At 46.5% G+C, this 21,001-nt stretch overlaps 1 protein-coding gene across 10 annotated transcripts in view; it reads right to left on the bottom strand.

Moving 5' to 3' along the window:
• Positions 1–21,001, bottom strand: part of ATP2B2 (ATPase plasma membrane Ca2+ transporting 2) — a 401,304-nt gene that overhangs the window by 208,501 nt on the left and 171,802 nt on the right. For 9 of the 10 annotated variants that reach the window (XM_039478690.2, XM_039478683.2, XM_039478686.2 and 6 more), the window contains one exon: positions 14,951–15,045. The gene's annotated coding sequence lies outside the window, so the exon portion shown is untranslated. Of the gene's footprint in view, positions 1–14,950; positions 15,047–21,001 lie in introns of those variants that run through there. The other variant, XM_074404790.1, reaches the window with a different exon arrangement.

Here is a 21,001-nt window from a genome sequence, read left to right as displayed (position 1 = left end):
AAGACAAGGGGGATTAAATGGGTGGGCACAAGTCAGAAAGGAAAACGAATGTTAAATTTCATTTTTAAAATATATGCTGTGTACCTACTGTGAGCCAGGTTGCCAAGATGAAGAGTGCACAGTGTCCACCCTCCAGCTTCTCGTGGTCCCATGTATGTGTACTGCTGTGCCCTATTTGACCAGGCTTTCTTTCCAGGACATGTGTACTGATTTTTCTCAGCTGCTGTGCTTAGTCCCCTCTCATAACAACCCTCTGGGTGAGGCTCAGAGAGGTTAGCTAGTTGTCTCAAGATCACACAGCTAGTAAGTGGAGGAGCTGGGATTTGATCCCACTTCTATTTGACTGCACATCCTGAGGTCTTCTCTGGGATCCTGTCTCCCCTGTGACCATCATGCCCATCCACCTTCTACCTCCTGGTCATTCCACTGGAAATAACTTACTGTGTGCATAGCCTCTGCTGAAGCCAGTGTTGGACTTGTTAGCTGGAGAAAGGAGACACATTTTGGAAACCACCCAAGAAAAAGATACTTGAAATAACTTTTCTCAGTAGCCCTTGCTGCTAAAATGCACTGAATCCCGAACAGAAATAGGCTGCTGAAGGACTCACATCTACATCGTCCATTTGGCTGGGATCGACAGCTGATGGTGCACTTTCCAAGTCATTACCTCACAGAGCCTCATGGTAGTGCTGGGGTGGGTGTCTTGAACCTCCTTTTACAGATGAAGAAGCTGGAGGCTCAGAGAGGTCATGGGCCTTGCTCAAGGTCACATTCACACCTGGGGGTAACCTTGGATGCCTCATGTTTTCTCCCAGAGCCTGAGGTTCTTCAGCTGCAGAGATGGTGATGATGATGTTGGTGCCCAGGGTTGCTCTGAGCACTACAGGGGAGAATACAGGCGGAAGAATTTAGCACAGGACCTGGAACACAGTAGGTGCTCCACAAGTGGTAGATGCACCGGACTCTTCAACGTGAAGGTCACAGATGTGGATACTTAGGGTAAAGAGAGGCCAAACATGACAGGCTCTTGAGCCACTGCTTATGCAAACAGGTGGGCTGGCAGCTGCTGACTGACAACAATGGCTGGTTTAATCCTCCACACATGTTTTTGTATTCCATCCTCATCACAAACTGTACAAAGTGGGTTAGGATTTTTGTCCCCATTTTGTAGATGGGAAGGTAGAGGTGCAGGCAGGTTAAGTAGGTGGGAACCAGAGAGCAGTTTTCAATGGAAAAGAATACAACTCAAGTTCAGAGTATGACAAGCTTTTAACTTAATTTTGTCTTACAAACATCCTTCCCAAATGTCTCTTCTGAACATGCCTCCCTACTTTTGTCGACCTCTCTAGCATTTGCTTTGTGACTTCCTTCACCATAGAACTTACTCCTCTCTGGCAGGCCACCTTAGCTCTCATTGCTCATGGAAGGTGGAATCCTAGTGCCCAGCCTTCTGGGCCAGGGCTAGGAGTAAAGCTGGGTTCCATAAATTGTGAGTCTTTGCTACAGCTTTGGAAGTGGTGAAGGCTCCTGCTTTATACCCAGCAGCACCTCTGACACACGGTGCAAATGGTGTCTGCTGAACCTAAATCATGTTTCACATATGCTATTGGAAAAAACCCTAGTCCACGGGGAAAATGTCCCTTTGAGGTTCTCTCCCCGACTTGATTGATTACTTGGGGATCCCAGGTGTGGCTAATAGCAGGGGAGAGGAGAACTTGGCTCCACTAAGTGGTCAATTATATTGGCGCCCAAGCACTTCTCTCTAGGCCTCAGTTTCCTCTTCTCTAAAATGCAGGAAAAAAAAAAAAAAGAAGGAAAGAAAGAAAATGAACTGGCAGGACTAGACTGGAGTGGAAGCTACAAACCAGCTACTTGTGAGAGCAGCCCACTGAAAATACGTTTGTTTGTTTTGCTCAGAGCTTAAAATAAAATTGAATTAAATGCCAATGTTTAAAAATTGGGGGATTGTACATAAGAATCCAGATTTCTATTTTGTCTTAAAATATCATGAGCAACGCCCATCTGGAGTTGGCCAGAGGCGGCTGAGGCCACAGGGATGGACATGTGGCCACTAGGTCATCCTCTCTCCACCTGACTTCGTTTGGGGCACTTTCTCCCCTGGACTTAGGAGGTAAATGAGTTTGCGACACCTGGACCTGCAACTCTCCTGAACGTGGGAGCCCCTTCAAGGGAGGGGGTGGGCTTCTGGCACAAAACCTTCCCTATTTATTTCAAACACACTGATGATATGCCAGGGTTATAGTAAACATATCAGGTAGAATTCTAAGCACTCTACCCATACCAGCCAACTCCTTAGTTCCCATAGCCACCTCCTGCAGCGAGTGTCATTGTTATTGTACCCATTTTGTAGATGAGGACGCCGAGGCACAGAGAGGTTAACTCATTTGGCCAAAGTCACATGACCGGGTAAGTGGTGCCACTGGGATTTGAACCCTGGCAGCTCTGCCTCCAAACCTGTGTTCTAACCATTGCACAATGCTCCTCCTCACTCTCTTTTCTGGGAGAATGACCAGGTCTTACGGCTTTGTCCAAGTTTCCATCTCTCAACAGGACAACTAATTCATCATCTCCCTAGCTCTCCTTCACTCCTCTATTACTTCCCTCCCTCGTATGTCTATCAACTCCTTTAATCTGATCAGCCCTCTAAGGACAGGTATACCATTTTCCCCACGTTGGGGCAAGGACATTGAGACACAGAGAGGTTACGTAACCTCTCCTGGCTAGAGGTGGGAGAGCCAGGGTTTGACGCTGGCCATCTGGCTGCAGAGCTCATGGTCTTGGCACTCTCTCACAGCCTGGAATCCTCTCAACCACCCAGCTTGCCATTCATTTCTTCCCTCCTTCATTTTTTCACTTAACCATCCATCCAACACTCAGCCAACACCCTGAGCTCATGCCACCCCTGTGCTGGGCGTGAGAGGCTCAGAGACACCTGCATCGAGACTGGCAGGAGTGGGAAGGTGACATCCTGCTCTCAGGACAGGAGCTGCCCATGAACACACTCCCTCTGTGGCCAAGGCCAGTGGGAGAACTGGTTTTCAATGCACAGCCCTGGAGAGTTCAGGAGGAGGCAACAGAGCAGAGGTGAATCCACTGTGAGGCACTTATGGATTGAAGGAGACCCCAGCACCCCTGACGCCCTCATCCCGTAAGTCCACCCTTGGCAGCTAGAGAGCCGGCCAGCCTTTTGGTTGTGGCTAGCCCACTGCCTCTGTGGGGCCCTGAGTAAGGCGTTTCGGTGTTATGGGCCTCAGTTTCCTCATCTGTAAAATATCTTGAAATAACCTTTTTGTTTTAGATTTACAAAAAATCCATAAAGACAGTACAAGAGTTCTTGTCTGCCCTGTATGCAGTTTCCTCTATTAGTCGCATCTTATATTAGAATAGTACCTTTCTCATAATTAATGAATCAATATTGATATGTTGATATTAACTAACACCCGTACTTAATTCACATTTCCTCTGTTTTTACCCAACATCCCTTTCTTCTTCTTCCAGGATCCCACCTAGGTAGCTGCTTTGTATTTAGTCATCGTATCTCCTTAGGTTGCTCTCAGCTGGGACGGTTTTGCAGAATATTATTTAGAAACAATAAATTCGAATACCTCAGAAGGAATATTTTGGGCTACTAGAAATATTTTAATCTTGGTGGTGGTTACATCAGTGTAAACACATGGAAAAGGTGGTACATTTAAAATTAGTGTGCTGCATCTGCTATGTGTATCATGCCTCAAAAAAAGATTCTCCAATTTGCCACAGTCCCCAGCACTCCCTGTTATATTTCACTCAGACTGTCATTGTTTTGTATCATCTGCTTTGAAACTGTATTCATTACATGGTAGTTTACTTATCTTCAAGGTGGGTATAATCACATTTTCTACTTGATAAGGCTATAGTGAGGATGAACGGTGACAATATATATCAAGTTCTTAACACAGTGCCTGGTGCATAGTGAGTGTTCAATAGATAGGAATGATGATTATTATTGTGGGTGTAATATCTGTATTATTAAAACAGGTGTGTGAGCCTTCCTTCTCCTTACAGCAAGCCCCATCCTCTCCTTCTTCTCTCTCCCCTGCCTCTTGTTTTCTCTCTGTTCATCTCTGCCTGGGAGGGTCAGGAGGTGGGAGAGACAGTGCAAAGCCTGCAAAGACCATGTGTGCCAGCTAACAGAAGGAGAAGACGCTTGAAGGTGACCCCCAGACTGTCCTCAAAGCGCAGGGAAGCTTTGGTGGAAGTTGGGGTTCCAATCATTCCCTATTCAAGGAGTTCCTGGGGGTGTGAGGAGCTTGAAGAGCTCTGCAGTTCCCAGACAGCTTCCTCCGAAGCTGTTTTCTGCCCCCCAAGGGACTTTCCCTGGCCAGTGATCCCTCGACACAGGGATTGGGAGGGCTTTTAGAGGGGTGCTGTGGATCATGGCGACAAGGTCATCTCCAACTCGGGCTGTCTGCTGGCTCAGCCTCTTGGGGGAATGCCAGATTCCCCTGTGTGGTACCCCTAGACCCATGCCCAGAACCAATGAAGTCAGCAGGATACAGGTTCCCAGATGCTAGTGGGTGACCCTCTTGTAAGGATGAAGTCAAGCTCTACACAGGACAGACAGCTGTCTGTGATCAGTGTGCAGAGGGCCAATGAGGGGAGTGGAAAGAACTGAGGGGTAGGAGGGGTAGGAGGGACTGAGGGGTAGGAGGCCAAGGCTTGTCCTGTCTTGCCCTCTAACTTGCTGTGTGACTGCTGGCAAGTCCCTTCCCCTCTCTGAGTCTCTATTTCCTAATAATAATAATAATAGTAACAATCATGATGATAGTGCTGACGCTGGTGGTTCTGGTGACAGTAGCTCCCAATTCTCCCAACTTAAGTATAAGACACGGGATAAGCTCTTTATGTGTACAGTGCCATTTCATCGTTATACATATCCTACAAGCTAGGTCCTATTATTAGCCCCATTTCACGTATTTTTTAAACAGGGTCAAGGGGTCGAGAACGTGTGTAAGCCTTCCCAGATACCCCATTTGCAGACACAGGATTCAAACTCCAGTCTGCCCGACTCAAAATCTGACACCATGACCTAGGTCATCTCCTCTGTATTTGCACCTCAGAGATGGGCAGGTAGCCTCAAGGGTCTCTTAGTTTTCCTTCCAGCACCAACCTTGCTGCCTGAGGGAGGCTCCCATGTTCAGGGAGGGAAAGGCGGCAGCTCAGAGCTAACACCTCCCGGGCACTTGCCTGTGCTGAAGGGCTCTGTCTCTTATCTCGTTTGACCCTCACACAGCCTTAGGAAATAGGAACTGTCGCCAGCACACCCATTTTGCAGGATAGGAAACTGAGGCACAGAGAGATGGAGGTAAACATCCAAATGGACACCTGGGTGTCAGGATTCGAACCTGGGTTGTCTGGCTCCAGAGTCCGCGCTCTTGCTGCCTTCGCCGCGCTCTGGAGGGAGCACGCCTCTGGAACTGGGTGAGGCCAGAGACAGCCCCCCTGGGGCTCCTCATTAATACCTAAAGAGCTTGCCTGGGCCCGGCCTTGCCCTCCACTCTCCCTCCGAGCCAAGGACTCAAAGCCTCATAGGTCCCTCTCCTTACACTCTCCACCTCAGTAACCTCCTACCTCCCACCACTGCTCTGCCCTGGACTAGAGACCCAGGATCTTGGTGAGACCAACCAGTCCAGGGCTGTGGGCAGTGCCCCAAGAACCCAGCCTCCCATACCTGGCCAGAGATGGCAGTGAATCCCCCGGTGTCCCTGCTGGATCCCAGGCCATGGACACAAGTACCCTCTCTGACCGCTCGGCTCCGGCACCTACAGCCACTGCAGAGGTCTGCAATGTACGGCCACACCCTGCAAGGCGACCACGGCACCCAGGCCTGGCTCCCAGCAGGGCCGCCTCCCTTTCTGGCCTGAGGATCGGTGAGGAGGGAGGCGGGGTGGGGAGGGGCCGGGGAGCGGGGCTGGTCACCAGGGTCTGTGGGCTGGCCTCCACAGTGTGGTTACTGGCAAAACAGTGGGCTCTGCCAAAAGCAACGTGGGTGGCAGGCATTGCTCTGGGCCCCTGGCTTCTTCCTGGGCCTCTGTTCTTATGAGGACGAGGCTCCTGATCCTATCAGCAGCACCCTGACTTCAGCCCTGGCTACCTGGAAGTTCTTTTGTTCTGAGGATTCTCTGTATAACTGGCTGGCATGAAGTGGCCCTGGGAACATGGGGAAAGCGTTGCCACAATGCATGCATCTGGCCCAACCCAAGGAGGCTTCCACTGAAACAGGTCACGTGGTGAGAGGCCAGGACAGAGGATCCTGGGCCAAACTGCCCGAACTCTTGCTTCCTCCAGGAAGCCTCTCTGGATTAAGGGGAAAAAAGGGTGACAGAGTGCCCCACCCACCTTGCCTCTGGGGCCTGTGACACTCCTTGCTTGTGCCCTATAATGTGCCTGATCACCTTCTCTTCACAGAGAACAGGAAGAAAACATTGATCGTTTCCTGCTGAGCAGCTGTCCTTCCTCCGGCGTCTTTGGAGAAGGAGCACTTTCCACGTGAACAAGTTTCCCAGCTACTGTAATCTTCCCCCTTCGTGTGCCAACATGTGTTTTATTTGAAACATTTCAGGTGTAGGGAACTCACCCCTGAGTATATGTTTTCATTTTTTTGTGAATTGATATTTTGCTAATCACAGCAACTCCTGTTATAGCAGAACATCTATGATGCAAACATATCATTTAGTCAACCTAGCGACTTCCTTTGATTCCCAGCCTTTTGCTTTTAAAAATCTGGTTTAAGCAGGTGCAGTGGCTCACGTCTATAATCTCAGCTACTTAGGAGGCTGAGGTGGGAGGACTGCTTGAGGCCAGGATTTTGAGGTTGCAGTGAGCTATGATGACGCCACTGCACTCCAACCTGGGTGACAGAACAAGACCTTGATTTTAAAAAAGTAATTTTAAAAAGCCTTAAAAGACACAGTTTAAGTCAGGTACTATCTGAACACTTTGTTGGCGAACAAGGAAAGTCCAGGGACTCCAAGCGCTGGCAGTTCCTGTGAGTTGATCCCCGGGTGGCGCCATGAGGTTGTGGGACACGTTTCCCCTTCACTAAGTACCCCAGACTGCAGAGTGTTTTACACTGATGCATCGTATTTTCATGACCGTTTTGTCTCTGCTCTCGACTTCAACTCTGTAAACTCCATGAATGCAGTGTGTGTTTGCTTCTAGTGACAAACTTCCTCCCCTGCTCCTCATAATTCAATCCACCTGCTGGCCTCCTTGCACTTCCTCTACCCAACAAGCGCCAAGCACCTACTGTGTGTTGGGGACGAGGGACACGGGGATAAGCAAGACTTAGACTCTGTGCTCAGGGAGGGAGAAAGGATGGTGAAGACACAGATGTTGACCTGTGAGCTCAGAGAGGTTCAATCACTTCCTCTGGTCATAGACAGCCGGGACGATGTGGGCACTGATTCAAAGCCAGACCGGTTTGACTCCAAAGCCGAAGTTCCTTCCGCCACCCCGCTTCTCCTGAGTAGTTTATGGTCTAGTGGAAGAGATGTAAGTAAACGAAGCATACAACGATGCATTCGGCAGTAGAGGCATTTCTGAGAGCTACAGGGTACAGGGGGTGGGGTGATGGATCTTTATGGGGTGGGAGTAGAAGTTACACGGGATGTTTCCAGGGAAGAGAGAAGGTGAAACCTGAGCAGGGTCTTCCATTCGCTAGCCCAAGAGTCAGCTGATTCACGTTAGAAGTGTGTCTAGAGCCACAGTCGCATGCCCTGAGTAGGGCACGCTGTGTTATTTATGTGGAAAATGCTTAAGCACGAGGTGCATGGACTCTGTGCCACTCCTGCTCCTTGCCACACATCAGGCAGTGAGGCCCCTGTTCCTGCAGTTAACCAGAAAGAAAAAGTTACCAGTTAGGGATACTGGGAGACCTAACACTGGGCGGGACGGTTGAGCTCTTCGGTTCCAACAATAAGATCCTACAAGTTTCATTATCCTCAGGCTAGCACAGGGAAGGCGACTCCTTCTTAGTTTTCCCACTGACCCTGAGGAGGAGAGCCCTCAACCCCAGGCAGGCTAAGGCTGAGAGTGGGGCCCAAGGGAGCTCAGCAAGGCCTGGGAACCCCGGAGCCTTTCGCTTCTTTCAATTCAGAAGCAACAGACAGCCTTGAGCTTACTTCTCAGCCCCTTGTGTATCGGTTACCTCATTAGCCCCCATGGCAGCTCCTGAGGCAGGGGGGACTGTGCCCAGGTTAGAGATGCGTGAACTGAGGCACAGAACGGGCCCCACAGTGAGTGGCGGACACTGCCAGGTCTCTCCAAGTCAGCACAGTGCTCCACCCGCTGCAGCTGCCAGTACCCCACTGAAGACAGCAAGTAGCGGGGACGGCCCAGGCCGTGGTGTATAGAGTCAGGCCCAGTGGATTCTGCTCTTGGTCTATGGGTTGGGCACCTGGCCCAGCAATCCCCATGATGCCAGGGGCCCAGCAAAGGGGGCAAGGCCTGACACCCAGCGAGCTGGTGAGGCTGGGGATGAGAAGGTGGGAATAGGCCGGGTGAGTACATGGAATACAGGCGTGCCTTCAGTCCCTGCAACAACCTGTGACACAGTTGATGGTTTGTTTGCAGATGAACCAATGAGGACCGGAGAGGGGCGGTCACTTGCCCAAGGTCACCCAGCAGGGCAAGATTTGAACTTAAAATTCATACTCCACTCTACCAGGTCCCCACCCCACTTCCTGTGTGTTTTCTTGTTTTAGCCTCACGTTGGTGCAGAATCCCCCACGGAAGGGAAAAAGTGCAACAGCATCCGCTCCAGGCTCGAGGCCAGATCTCACCCTGGACAAGAACTGTGGAAGAGGGCAGAGCCGAATGCAGCCCGCCCCTGGCTTTCTTGCCCATCGATGTGGGCATGAGTTGCTTTGGTGACACAGTCATTCTACTGCAGTTCTGCTTTGAAAATGTAAATGTCCCTTGGACATTTACTTCCCCCCACTGCCGGTAGTAAGACATTCTGCCCTCTGGACTTTAGTCTGGGGGAGCTGATCCAGCAAAACATTCAGCTGGACAAGCACTGACTGCTTGAGGGCCAACTAGAAGACACAGCCCATGCTAGGTGCCTGGGGGTGAGTGAGGAGTCCCTGCTAAGATGCTCCTATTTCTAAAATCCTAGCTGGAGCTTGGATATCTGGAGCTGGGGTGGGAGCATCTGACGGCAGCTTCAGCTCCCAGCTCAGCAATCCTGATGGGTCTCAGAGCCCACAAGATGGGCAGGATGAGGAGCAGGGAGAGAACAGAAGACGAGGATTTATGGTACCCAGCGAGGCACATGCTCAGACCCCTGGCTGGCTGGTTGCTAGGTTGGAGCCTCTGAGCACCTCACCACGGGCAGCTGGAGGAGGCATGAGGCGAACAGAGATGCGAGCAGGAGGCCCAGGTCACACGTGAGCTCCAGGCGGAGCAGCCCCACCACAGCACGGATGGGCATGGGTGATGCAGCTGGACACCGGGTTCCCTGGAGGCTCCTCCTAAGAGCCAGGCTGAACTGGCTAGAACCCACCTGGTCCAACTCTCGTTTGCAGGGGAGGAAACTGAAGCCCAGAGAGAGAAGAGGAAGAATGCCTACTGGGTGCCAAGCCCCACACATGCTGCTGTGTAGACGTCCCTCCTTTGTGAAGTAGGAACCACCCTACTTTGTGCATGGAGAAACTGAGGCTGGAAAGTGGAAAGATTCATCTAGGATCACAAAGCTCAAGCTGAGACCGGCAGCACCAGGATTGAAACCCAGCACTCAGGCACTCTCGTGCCTAGTCTGGGGCACTGGGACCAGTTTGTGAAGCTTTGCTTGGTGCTGAATGGGAATACGGATTGTAGGCTCTCAGTTCAAGCAATGTGGGAACTGCTCAAATTTGGGATGGGGGAGCTTAGTTAACTTTCCCAGATCTATGAGATGACTGGGGAAGAAAAAAATGAAGAGCTGGTAATAAAGGGGGTCCAGCACTGAACCCCCACCTCTCTGGGCATCCCAGCCAAGAGGGGGTGATGGGCTTGGGTCTCTGTGCCACTTCCTACCTTCCCAGGGGCAGACTCAAGAGTGAGTGTCATCTCAGAATGAAAGTCAAGTGACTGAGGAGAAGGAGTAGGGCCTCCCTGGAGGTTCTCAGAGCACCCAGGAAGGGTATTACCTCTCTAGGGAAACAAAGACAGGACGTGACCTCTTTCTCTCACCCTTTGAATACCGTTGCTGTGAATGATCTTCCCGGCACTCCCCTATCCAGCAACAGCCAGTTGCACAGTTACCTGCTTTGTGTCCTCCCTGCCTGTAACCACCTTGAAAGCCAAGTCCCTGGCTTCCCATGTTTCTGGAGTCTAGCACATAGTTGTGTTGAGAAAGAGCTCGGCTTCAAACTTACGGGTTCTTTATGTAACATAATGACCCCACAGTTCCAGTTTGGAGTTTAAGGCCAATGGGCATCTCCTGGAAGCTAAGACATCAGTGATTTTTAGAAGGATGTCAGCCTTTTAGAAAATGATGTAAAGTATTCTTTGAGTCTATTTGGGAACCTAAATGTCACAAAGGAACTGGTCATCTATCCAGAATCAGCTTCCAATCATTATGATGGGGCTGTGAGTTGAACTATGTCCTCCCGAAAAGATAGGCTGACGTTCTAACCCTTCGTACCTCAGAATGTGACCTTGCTTGGACACAGGGTGCTTACAGAGGTGATCAAGTTCAAATGAGGCCATTAGAATGGGCCCTCACCTGGAGTGACTTGGTGTCCTTATGCAAAGGGGAGCTTTGGACACAGAGGCACTCACTGGGGGAAGACGACATGAAGGCAGGGGACTAGAGGGCTACTTCTCCATTCCAAGGAGCACTGAAGATGGCTGGCGAACCACTGGAAGCCGGGAGAGGCTGGGACAGAGTCACCCTCAGCGTCCTCAGAAGGAACCAAGCCCTCTGACACCTGGATCTTGGACGTCTAGTCTCCAGAATGTGAGACAACACATTTCTGTTTGTGGTCATGTGTCACAGCAGCCCTAACAAATGAACACAGATGACAGACTTTCTGTGCCCAATCTTCAGGTGGCTGAGAGAGACAGACATGGTCCCAGCAGAAAGGCACGTGGGGTCCTCACTATTTGGGGCAATTGTTCCCACTGAGGATTACCAGGAGAACAAATCCCACTGAGCAGCTGTCAATATTCCAGGCCCTAAGCTGGGAACATCCTATTTTCTCTTCCACTGAATCCTTCCAACATCCTCAAAAGGGAGGGCTCCCATTTTAAAGAATATAAAACTGAGGTGGGATGCATTTAAGTAACTTGTCCAGGATTGCACAGCCGGGACCTGCATCCGGCGGAGGGAAACCACCTGTGGCCGGAGTGTCCCACTGCACCATGCATCCTCCCCACACGAGGCCTCATGCGACAGCTCCCTGGCTCTGACAAGTGGCTACCAGAGGTTTGGGGCATGTGTTGATGCAACCTGTTTGTTCTCTCCTCTGAATTTTACACTGGGGCAGTCTGGCCACAGAGGGGGCTCATGTTTTTTTCCTTGGTTCTCTCATTGAAGAGAACAGGATTGCAGGAAAAAGTTCAAACTCCCCAAAAGGATAAACTGTTTCAGAATCCTCAAGTCCTTTTAAAGCCTTTGTGCCAATTTCTACCTTTTACAAAGCACTTTCTCAAGCATGGGGACCCCATCCCCCAGCACAGCCCCTCAGATGGGAATTACTGTCCACATTTTAAGGAGGGACGAGTCAGTTGCTTTGTAAACTGGTGTTAATTACAACTGCCTAATACATTGCTGACGTGGAAATTCTGCTGATTGAACTTATAAATAAGGAAAGATGCCTGTCATTTTTACTTAAAAAGGGTTTCCACCGGGGAGGATTTAGCTGTTGTTCTGGCACGATCTTGGAGTAAAACATTTTCCATAAACGTTTTCTGACTCCACAACTTCCCTCGGTTGGTTTTCCTCTCTGGATGTTCCTGTCAGCAAAGAGTGATAAGGTTCCTTGATTCCCTTACTGAGGCAGTGACTCGGTGACTCGAGATGCCTTGTGGTTGGAACGTCTCAGCAGTTGCAGGAGGGGAGCCTCTGGGAGGCCCTTCCCATCTGGCTCCAGGGAGGACAGCTCAGCCTGCAGGGTTGAGGGTCTGCCGGCACACACTGCCTCCCCTGGGGCTCAGCCCAGGCTGCCCCGAGAGGCGTGTTGCTGAACGTTCCCTCCACAGTGAGCCAGTGGCCTTGACCCCAGACTTGGAAATGCAGACAATGCCAGGTTCCCAATAGATGCTACTTCTTCCACTTGCACTGCATTTGACTGAAAACCTGGACTCCAGAGCCACACTACCTGAGTTCAAGTCCCAATTCGGGTAGGATTCATACTGAACACTCAGTGCTTCAGTTTCTTCCTTTGTACAGTGGGGATGAGAATGGTCAAGCCTGTCTTATGGGGCTATTGAGGGCACTAAATGATTAAATATTTTAAAGCACGCAGAACAGGTCCTGGCAAAAGTGAGCCCTGTATTACGTGATTGCTATGGTGATTTTTGTGGCTATTGTTGTTACTATGAATTTATTCAACCAACATGGGCTGTATGTGTGAAGTGAGATGCTACTTCCTAGCCACCCAGGCATTAAACTTAACCACTCTGGGCCTTGCTTTTCTCTTCTGTGAAATGGGGATAACAGAACTGCACATGTCACAAGCTGGTGGTGAGGACAAGGGGCTGAGATGATCATTGACACTGGTGTGATGTGGTTCCTACTGGCCGTCGGGTCAGGCCCTCCATTGCTGCCCTGGGAGAATCTTAGAATCGCCCTGGACAGACTCACTTCTGAGACTAGAAGATCACCACTTAGGGTCTGGGTGGCCCCTATGTCCTCCCTGGATTTTCCTGTCTCACCCCCCAGCACCCCAGACTTAGATCTGTGACCCAGCCCTTCCTGGTGTGACCCTCAACCCCCATCCTCTCCTGGCTTTGGAGGGATGTTTCTCAAATATTGATCAGACCACTGGAACCTCCCAATAGCTTCACCACTGCACATAGATTGTAATTCAAACTCCTCACAGGGGCCCTCTGCTCACATTACCACATTACCTTGGGCCCTGTTCGTCCCTCCCAGTCCCACTGAGACCAGGAGTCTCCTTTGTCTCATTTATAAGGGCACACAAGAGTATGAATAAAAGCATAACAATGACTGCACATAAAGAGCGCTCAATAAACTCTTGTAACCAAATAAACAGAAAGTCAAATCCTGGCTTCAAGCATCCTTTAGAGACAAGATGATGCATCTTTATTACTATATAATACAACAGGTTGAACTCCGTGGTGAAAATTCCACTACCTGGTTGCCACCCATGGGCATGGGAAGGCTTTGTCAACCCATCTCAGGAGGAGGAGAGAAGCAATGTCATGGCCTCCCCCCGAGGATGGCTCGTGGATGGCTCTCCTCAACCTCCTTCCCCACCCACGCCTGTCAAAAGCTGCTGGCTTTAGATGCTCAAGTTTCTGTTCCGTATTATGGATCATTTAATATTCAAGAGATGGCATTAAATAAATATGTGAGCAATTATGTAATGTGTTTGGAAACAATCTGGTTCATCCCAAAGTGCTTGGGCGAGAAACCAAACTTTAGCAAAGCAAGAGGTCTGGGTGGTGTCTGAAGGCGGAGCAGGGAGGCACGTGGCCCATCTGCTTGTTTGCTCCCTCCCTGAGTCTAGTCTGTGGTTACTCATCTTCTGGGACAGGCAGGCACAAAGGCAGTGGGAAGCCAATGATGCTGGCTTGCACAGTTAGCAGCTCAGGGTTGCATGCTGGCTGCAAAGTTTCTTCTCTCTGGGTGTCAGCCTTCTCATTTGTGAGAAGGGCTCACAGTGCCTACTGGGAAGGTCAGATGAGATGACGACTCTAAGCTCTGGCTCAGAGGACAAGCCTGTGCGACATAAGTTGTGTCTGATGCTGAAAGATGAGCTGTGAGAACTCTGATCTCTTACACGCCGGGTCCATGGGGCATGGGCTCCAAGATTTGTATATCACCCTAATGTAAGGTTGGCCAAGCAAGGCAAATAACAGAGGTCCCAAAAAACGGCTTCAGGAGCACAGAGGAAGACATGGTTGATTCCAGCAAGGAGCCAGAGGAATCTCACAGAGCTGCCATATGTGCTGGCTCTGGAAGGTTGACTAACATGCATCTGGCACCTAGAAGGTCTACTCATTTGATAAGTATTTAATGTGGACCTACTATGTTCCAGCTACTCTGCTAAGCGCTTTATGTGAATCATCTGCAAAATACCATTTTATGGATGAGGGATCTGAGACTCAGAGGGGCTGTCCCAGTTGCAGAACTGGTATTTGAACCTGGAACTGAGTCCAGCTCCCAAGCTCTCACTATCAATAAACATACTACTGCCACCTAACTGGCCTGTGCTATCCTCTCCGTCAGTTCTTAGTGCATGTCACAGCAAGCCCGCCTGACCACCCCACTTCCAACGCTTCATGTGCAGGCCAGAGCATAGCCCAGAGGGTAGAAGAATGAAGCAGGACCAGGTGAGGTGGCTGGCTTTTCATTCAGGCACCAGTCTATCCTCCCAGGGCAGAGGCAGTGTCACACCCACCTGGGCTCTTCAGAGCCGGTGCTGGGACAGATCCTAGACTGACAACCACCCACCATGTGATGTCACGGGGCCTTCCTCCTCCACAGCCTACATCATGCTCCCAATTCAAATGCCATAGGGCTTCCCGGGAATTTCCCCAAACCAGCCCAATGTTGCATAAACAATACGCATGTCCCCAGTAGGATGGCAGAGAGAAGAAAGCTGCTTTCAAACACTGTGTTCCTGCTCCGCTGACCCTCCATTGGCAAGCCCCACCCCCAACAGCCCTCTTCCCAGGATACCCCCCAAACCAAGCCCTGTCAAAAGCTGCTACTCACCCTTCTACGTCTTCTGGTTAAATGAGAGGTGTCAGGGTTTGGAAACTGGGTCCCATGTCCTGCTGGCTCTAGGGACTGGGTGATGAAGTTCAGCTCTGGAAAAGGGGAAAGATGGCATTAGTTAGGGGTGGGTGACCTGACAGGGACCCTGGTCAGAAAGGAGAAGGGAAGGGAACCGTGGTGTTGACTGTCCCCAATGTGCTGGCTCTAGGCTAGGGACAGGTTTGACAGGAACGTAGCCCTTGCTGTCTGCATTCAGACCAGCACTGGTGGGCTTTGCCTCTTCTGGGCCCAGAGTCCATCTCAGGGGTGCAAGTCCACTAGCTGGCAGGGGTCTCTCTGTCTATGACTGAGAAGGTTGAGTGGCTGGCCCCAGAGAGCAGGCTGCCCCATTTAACTAACACACATCAAGCACCTGGCAGTTCTATTCGTTTGATAAGTATTTCATGAGTACCTACTATGTTCCAGCTACTCTGCCAATCACTTTACATCAATTATCTTTGCTGGATCTTCATAAGATGCCACTGTTGTCCCCATTCTAAAAATGGTCTGTGTGGGCAGAGGGGGTGTGAAAGAGTGGTCACAGGTGTGTGCCCTGGAGAGACAGAGGTGTTTTCTTGGGCAGGTGACTTCCTGAGCCTCCTTTCCCCATTTGGAGGACAGAGATCATAATACCTATTTCTCAGGATATTTACGAGGGGTAACTAAAACATAACATGCATAAGTGCCATGGCTCTTAGAAACACTCAATGAACAGCAGCAGAGATGGCTCTCTGTCATCTCTGTCTCTCAGCTTCCTTCTCTCTCTCTCTCAATTAATTCATTTATTTGTAACTTTTAATTTTAAATAGTTATAAATTCAAAGGAAATTGCAAAGAAATGTACAGAGAGATCCCATACACCTCCCTCCAGACTCCCCCAAGGTTAACTTGTATGACTGCAGCATGACACGAAAACCAGGCATGTGGCATCATACAATTGACGGAGCTCACAAGCAGTTTGACATGCGTGTGTGTGTGTGTGTGTGTGTGTGTGTGTGTGTGTGTGTATGTAGCTCTAGGAAATGTTACCTGTAGTTTTGTGTAACCACTACCACTATGACCAAGATCTAGAACTCTTTCATCCCCACAAGGTTTCCTTTTTATAGCCATGCCCCTCATCCCTAATCCCTGGCAACCTCTAGTCTGTTTTCCATCTCTCTAATATTGTTCTTTCATTGACGTTATACAAATGGAGTGATGCAGTATGTAACCTCTTGGGACTGGCTTTTTTCACTTAGCAGAATTCCCAGAAGAGTCCCTCTAGGTGGTTGTGTGTAACAAGAGTTTGCTCCTTTTTATTGTTGGGTAGATGGATGCACTACAGGTCAACTGTCAACCAGCACAGGGACATCTGTGTTACTCCTAGTTTTGGGGTATTATAAACATTTATGTAAGTTTTTTTTTGTGTGTGAACAAATGTTTTCATTTGTTTGGAATAAATGCCCAAGAGTGTAATTGTTGAGTTGCATGGCAGTTTGCATTTTTTTTTAAAGAAACTATCAAACTGTTTTTCAGTTTGGTAAATGGATTTTCTTTACATTCCCGTCAGCATGTACAAGTGGATCCAGTTTCTCTGTGTCTTCATCAACATTTGGTGTTGTCACTATTTTCTATTTTAGCCATTCTGATAGGTGTGTAATAATACCTAATTGCGGGTTTATTTTGCATTTCCCTAATGACTAATGATGTTGCACATCTTTTCACATGCTTATTTGCCATCTATATGTACTCTGTGTTGGATGTCTTTTGTCCATTTTCAAATTGGATTTTTTACATTGCTGAGTTTTGAGACTATTTTGTATATGTCAGATATCAGTACCTCAAAGATTTTGTGGTTTGCAAATATTTTCTTCTAGTCTACAGCTTAGCTTTTTATCCTTTTCATGGGATGTTTTTTGTCTTTTTACCCTTGTCATATGATAGTTTTTTCCTGTCTTATGGATTGGCTCTTCTTCTTTCCTCTTGTTCTTCTTCCCCCTCTTGCTCTCTTTTTACCTCTCCTTCCTCCTCCTTCTCCTTCTTTCTTCTTTTTGAGAAAGGGTCTCACTCTGTCACCCAAGCTGGAGTGCAGTGGAATGATCATAGCTCAGTGCAGCCTTGAACTCCCAGGCTCAGGCAAGCCTCCTGGCTCAGCCTTCCTGAATAGCTTAGACTACAGGTGTGCACCACTACGCCCAGCTAATTTTTTTATTTTTATTTTTAGTAGTGACAAGGATTCATTATGTTGCCCAGGCTGGTCTTGAATTACTGGGCTGAAGTAATTCTCCCACTCTGGCTTCCCAGAGTGTTGGGATTACGGGCATGAGCCACTGCACCCAGCCTCTTACTTTTTGTCTACAAGTTTTACAGTTTTACATTTTACATTGAAGTCCATGGTCCATTGTGAGTTAATTTTTATATGTGGTGTGAGACTTAGGTTGAAGTTATTATGATTTTCACTATTTTTGCCTATTTTGCCAATTGCTCTAGCATCATTTGTTGAAAAGGTTATCATCTTCACTCTGTTGAATTGCTTTTGTATCTTTGTTAAAAACAGGTTGGGCATATTCGTGTGGGTTTATTTCTGGGCCATCTTTCAAGTCCATTGTTCTGTGTGTCTTATCTCTGTCAATACTGCAGTCATGATTTCTATATAACAAATCTTGAAATCAGATAAACTGATTCTTCATTCTTTTTTTTTTAACCACAATTACTTTTTCATCTTCATTCTTTTTAAAAATTGTTTTAGATATTCTAGATTCTTTGCTTTTCTTTATAAATTTTAGAATCTTTTCTACATCTATACCATTTTTTCTGGGATTTTGATAGAAATTGCAGAGAACAGACATCTTTGCTATGTTACATCTTCCAATCCATGCAAGTCTCTTCATTTATTTAGACTTTTAAAACTTCTTTCATCTTAATAATTTTCAGCATACAAATCCTGTAGATGTTTTGCTAAAATTTATACCTATTTCATTTTTTGTGTATGGTTGTAAATGGCATTGCATTTAAAATTTTGGTGTCCACATATCCATTGCTAGTGTTTAAAAATACATTTTTTTGTATGCTTAGCTTGCATCCTATAACTTTCCTGAACTCACTTATTACTTCTAGGAGGTTTGTGTTTTTAGATTCCTTGAGATTTTTTTTTTTTTTTTTTTTTTTTTTTGAGATGGCACGGTCTCGGCTCACCGCAACCTCCGCCTCCTGGGTTCAGGCAATTCTCCTGCCTGAGCCTCCTGAGTAGCTGGGATTACAGGCACGCGCCACCATGCCCAGCTAATTTTTTGTATTTTTAGTAGAGATGGGGTTTCACCATGTTGACCAGGATGGTCTCAATCTCTTGACCTCGTGATCTACCCGCCTCGGTCTCCCAAAGTGCTGGGATTACAGGCTTGAGCCACCGCATCCGGCGTCTCCTTAAGATTTTTATGTAGACAATCAAGTCATCTGCAAACAGGGAGAGTTTTATTTCTTCCTTTGAATTTGTATGTCTTTTCTTGTCTTATTGCACTGGCTATAGCTTTCAGCACTATGTTGAATATAATGATGAGAGCTGGCATCCTGGCCTTGTTCCCAGTCTCAGGGGAAAGTATTCAGTAAGTATAGGTATAATGTAGTTTTTAAAAATGCTCTTCATCAAGGTGAGGATGTTTCTCTCTATTCCTATTTTTTCTGTGTTTTATTGTGAATGGGTGTTGAATTTGCTTTTCTTACATTGGTGGATACCACTGTGTGATTTTTTTTTCTTTAGCCCATTAATATGGTGGATTATATGAATTGATATTTAAATGTTAAGCCAACCACACATCCCTGGAATAAACCCCACTTGGTCATGATGCATAATTCTTTTTACACATTGTTGAATCATATTTGTTAATGTTTTGTTAAAGATTTTCACACATATATACACAATGGATGTTAGTCTATAGTTTGTACTGTCTTTGTCTGCTTTTGATATTACAATAATAGTAGCTTCATAAAATATATTGAAAGTGTTTCTTCCTCTTTTTACTGGAAGACACTGTATAGAATTGGTGTTAATTTTTAAAACTTGGTAAAATTCTGCACTGAAACTATCTGGTCCTGGGGATTTCTTATTAGGAAATTTAAAAATTACAAATTCAATTTTCTTAGTAATTATAGGGATATTAAAATTATCTGTTTCATATTGGGTGAATTGTGGTAGTTTGTTTTTTTTGAGGAACTGGTGTATTTCTACTAGGTTGTTAAATTTATATGTGCAGAGTTGTTCATAGTTTCCTTACTGTATTGATGTCTGTGGGGTCTATAGTGTTATTCTCCGTTTCATTCTCAATTTTGGTCATGTGTGTCTTCTCTTTCTGTCGTGTTCTCTTGTGCTCTCTTTTTGGTTAGTCTTGCTAGAATTTGTCAATGTTATTGATCTTTTCAAAGCCATTTCTGTGTTTCATTGGTTTTCTCAATCATTTTTCTGTTTCCATCTTTATTTGATTTCTACTCTTAACTTTATTATTTCCTTTCTTCTGTTTGGTTTGAGTTTATTTTGCTCTTCCTTTTCTTGGTTCTCAAAGTAGAAGCTTAGATTGTTGATTTCAGAAATTTTTATTTGCTAGTTATACATAATGCTGTAAGTTTCCCTCTCAGCAGTGCTTTAGCTGGTTCTACACATCTTGATAGGTTGTATTTTAATTGTCATTTATTTTTAAAATTTACATTTAGACTTTCTCTTTGGTCATGGATTATTTAGATATGCATTATTTAGCTTCTAAGTGATTGGATATTTTCCTAATATCTTTCCGTTATTGACTTCTAGTTTCATTCCACCATGGTCAGAAAAAATGCTCTCCATGATTTCAATTCTTCTAATTTTGCTGATGTTTGTTCTATGATCCAGAATATGGTCTTTTATAGCATATGTTTTGTGGACACTTGAAAACAGTGTGTATTTCTGCTGCTGTTATGGGGAGCATTCTATACATGTTGATTAGATTTTGTAAGTTCATAGTGTTGTTAAGTTCCTCCATATACCTGCTGAGATTCCTCCTGGTTGCTGTATCCATTATTAGAAGATAAGTGTTGAGGTCTCCAGCTGTAATTGTGGTCAATCCTATCAGTTTTTTCGTCACATATTTTACAGGTCTATTGTTCGGTGCACACATATTTAGAATTGCTATGTCTTCCTGATTGACCATTTTATCATTATATTATAATAATGTCCTCCTCTATCTCTAGTAATTTACTTTGCTCTCAAGTTGACTTTGTCTGATATTAATATAGCCACTCCCACTTTCTTTTGATTAATGTTTGCATGTGTTTTTTTTCTATCCTTTTACTTTTAGCTTGCTTATATTATTATATTTGAAGTGAGTCTCTTGCAGCTAACATGTAGTCAGTCATGTTTTTCAATCCACTCTGCCAATCTTTGTCTTTGAATTGGTGTATTTGGACCATTGATATTTAATGTAATAATTGTATATTAAGGTTTAAATCTGCCATTTTATATATTTTTTTCCATTTGTTCTTTCTATATATATTTAGAACCATATCAGTGTTATAATTTTTGCTTCAGTTGTTAAACATAATTTAGAAAACTCAAGAAGAGAAGAAAAGTTTATTGCATTTACCCATATTTTTGCTTACCATGTTCTTTCTTCCTTCCTGATGTCCCAAGAATTATTTTCAAAAAATTATCTCCTTTCTGTTTGGAGAACTATAGCTGTTCTTTTAGGGTAGTTCTTCTGGCAAAAAATTCTCTTAGTTTTCCTTCTTGTGAGAATGTCTTGATTTCTCCTTCACTTCTGAAAAACATTTTTGCTGGATATAGGACTCTGGATTGATAGTTCTATTCTTTCAGCATTTGAGAAATGTGTCACTTCCTCCTGACTGTAATGGTTTCTGAGGAGAAACTTGCTACATTCAAAATTTTTACCCCCATAGGTAAGATGTTATTTCTCTCTCACTGCTTTCAAGATTTTCATTTTGTTTTGAGTTTTTAGAAGTTTATTTTTTGTCTTGATGTGGATTTCCCTGGGTTTATCCCTTTGGA

The sequence above is a fragment of the Saimiri boliviensis genome, chromosome 8, assembly GCF_048565385.1.
Source record: "Saimiri boliviensis isolate mSaiBol1 chromosome 8, mSaiBol1.pri, whole genome shotgun sequence".
NCBI lineage: Eukaryota > Metazoa > Chordata > Mammalia > Primates > Cebidae > Saimiri > Saimiri boliviensis.
This window is presented reverse-complemented; position numbering and strand designations above follow the sequence as displayed.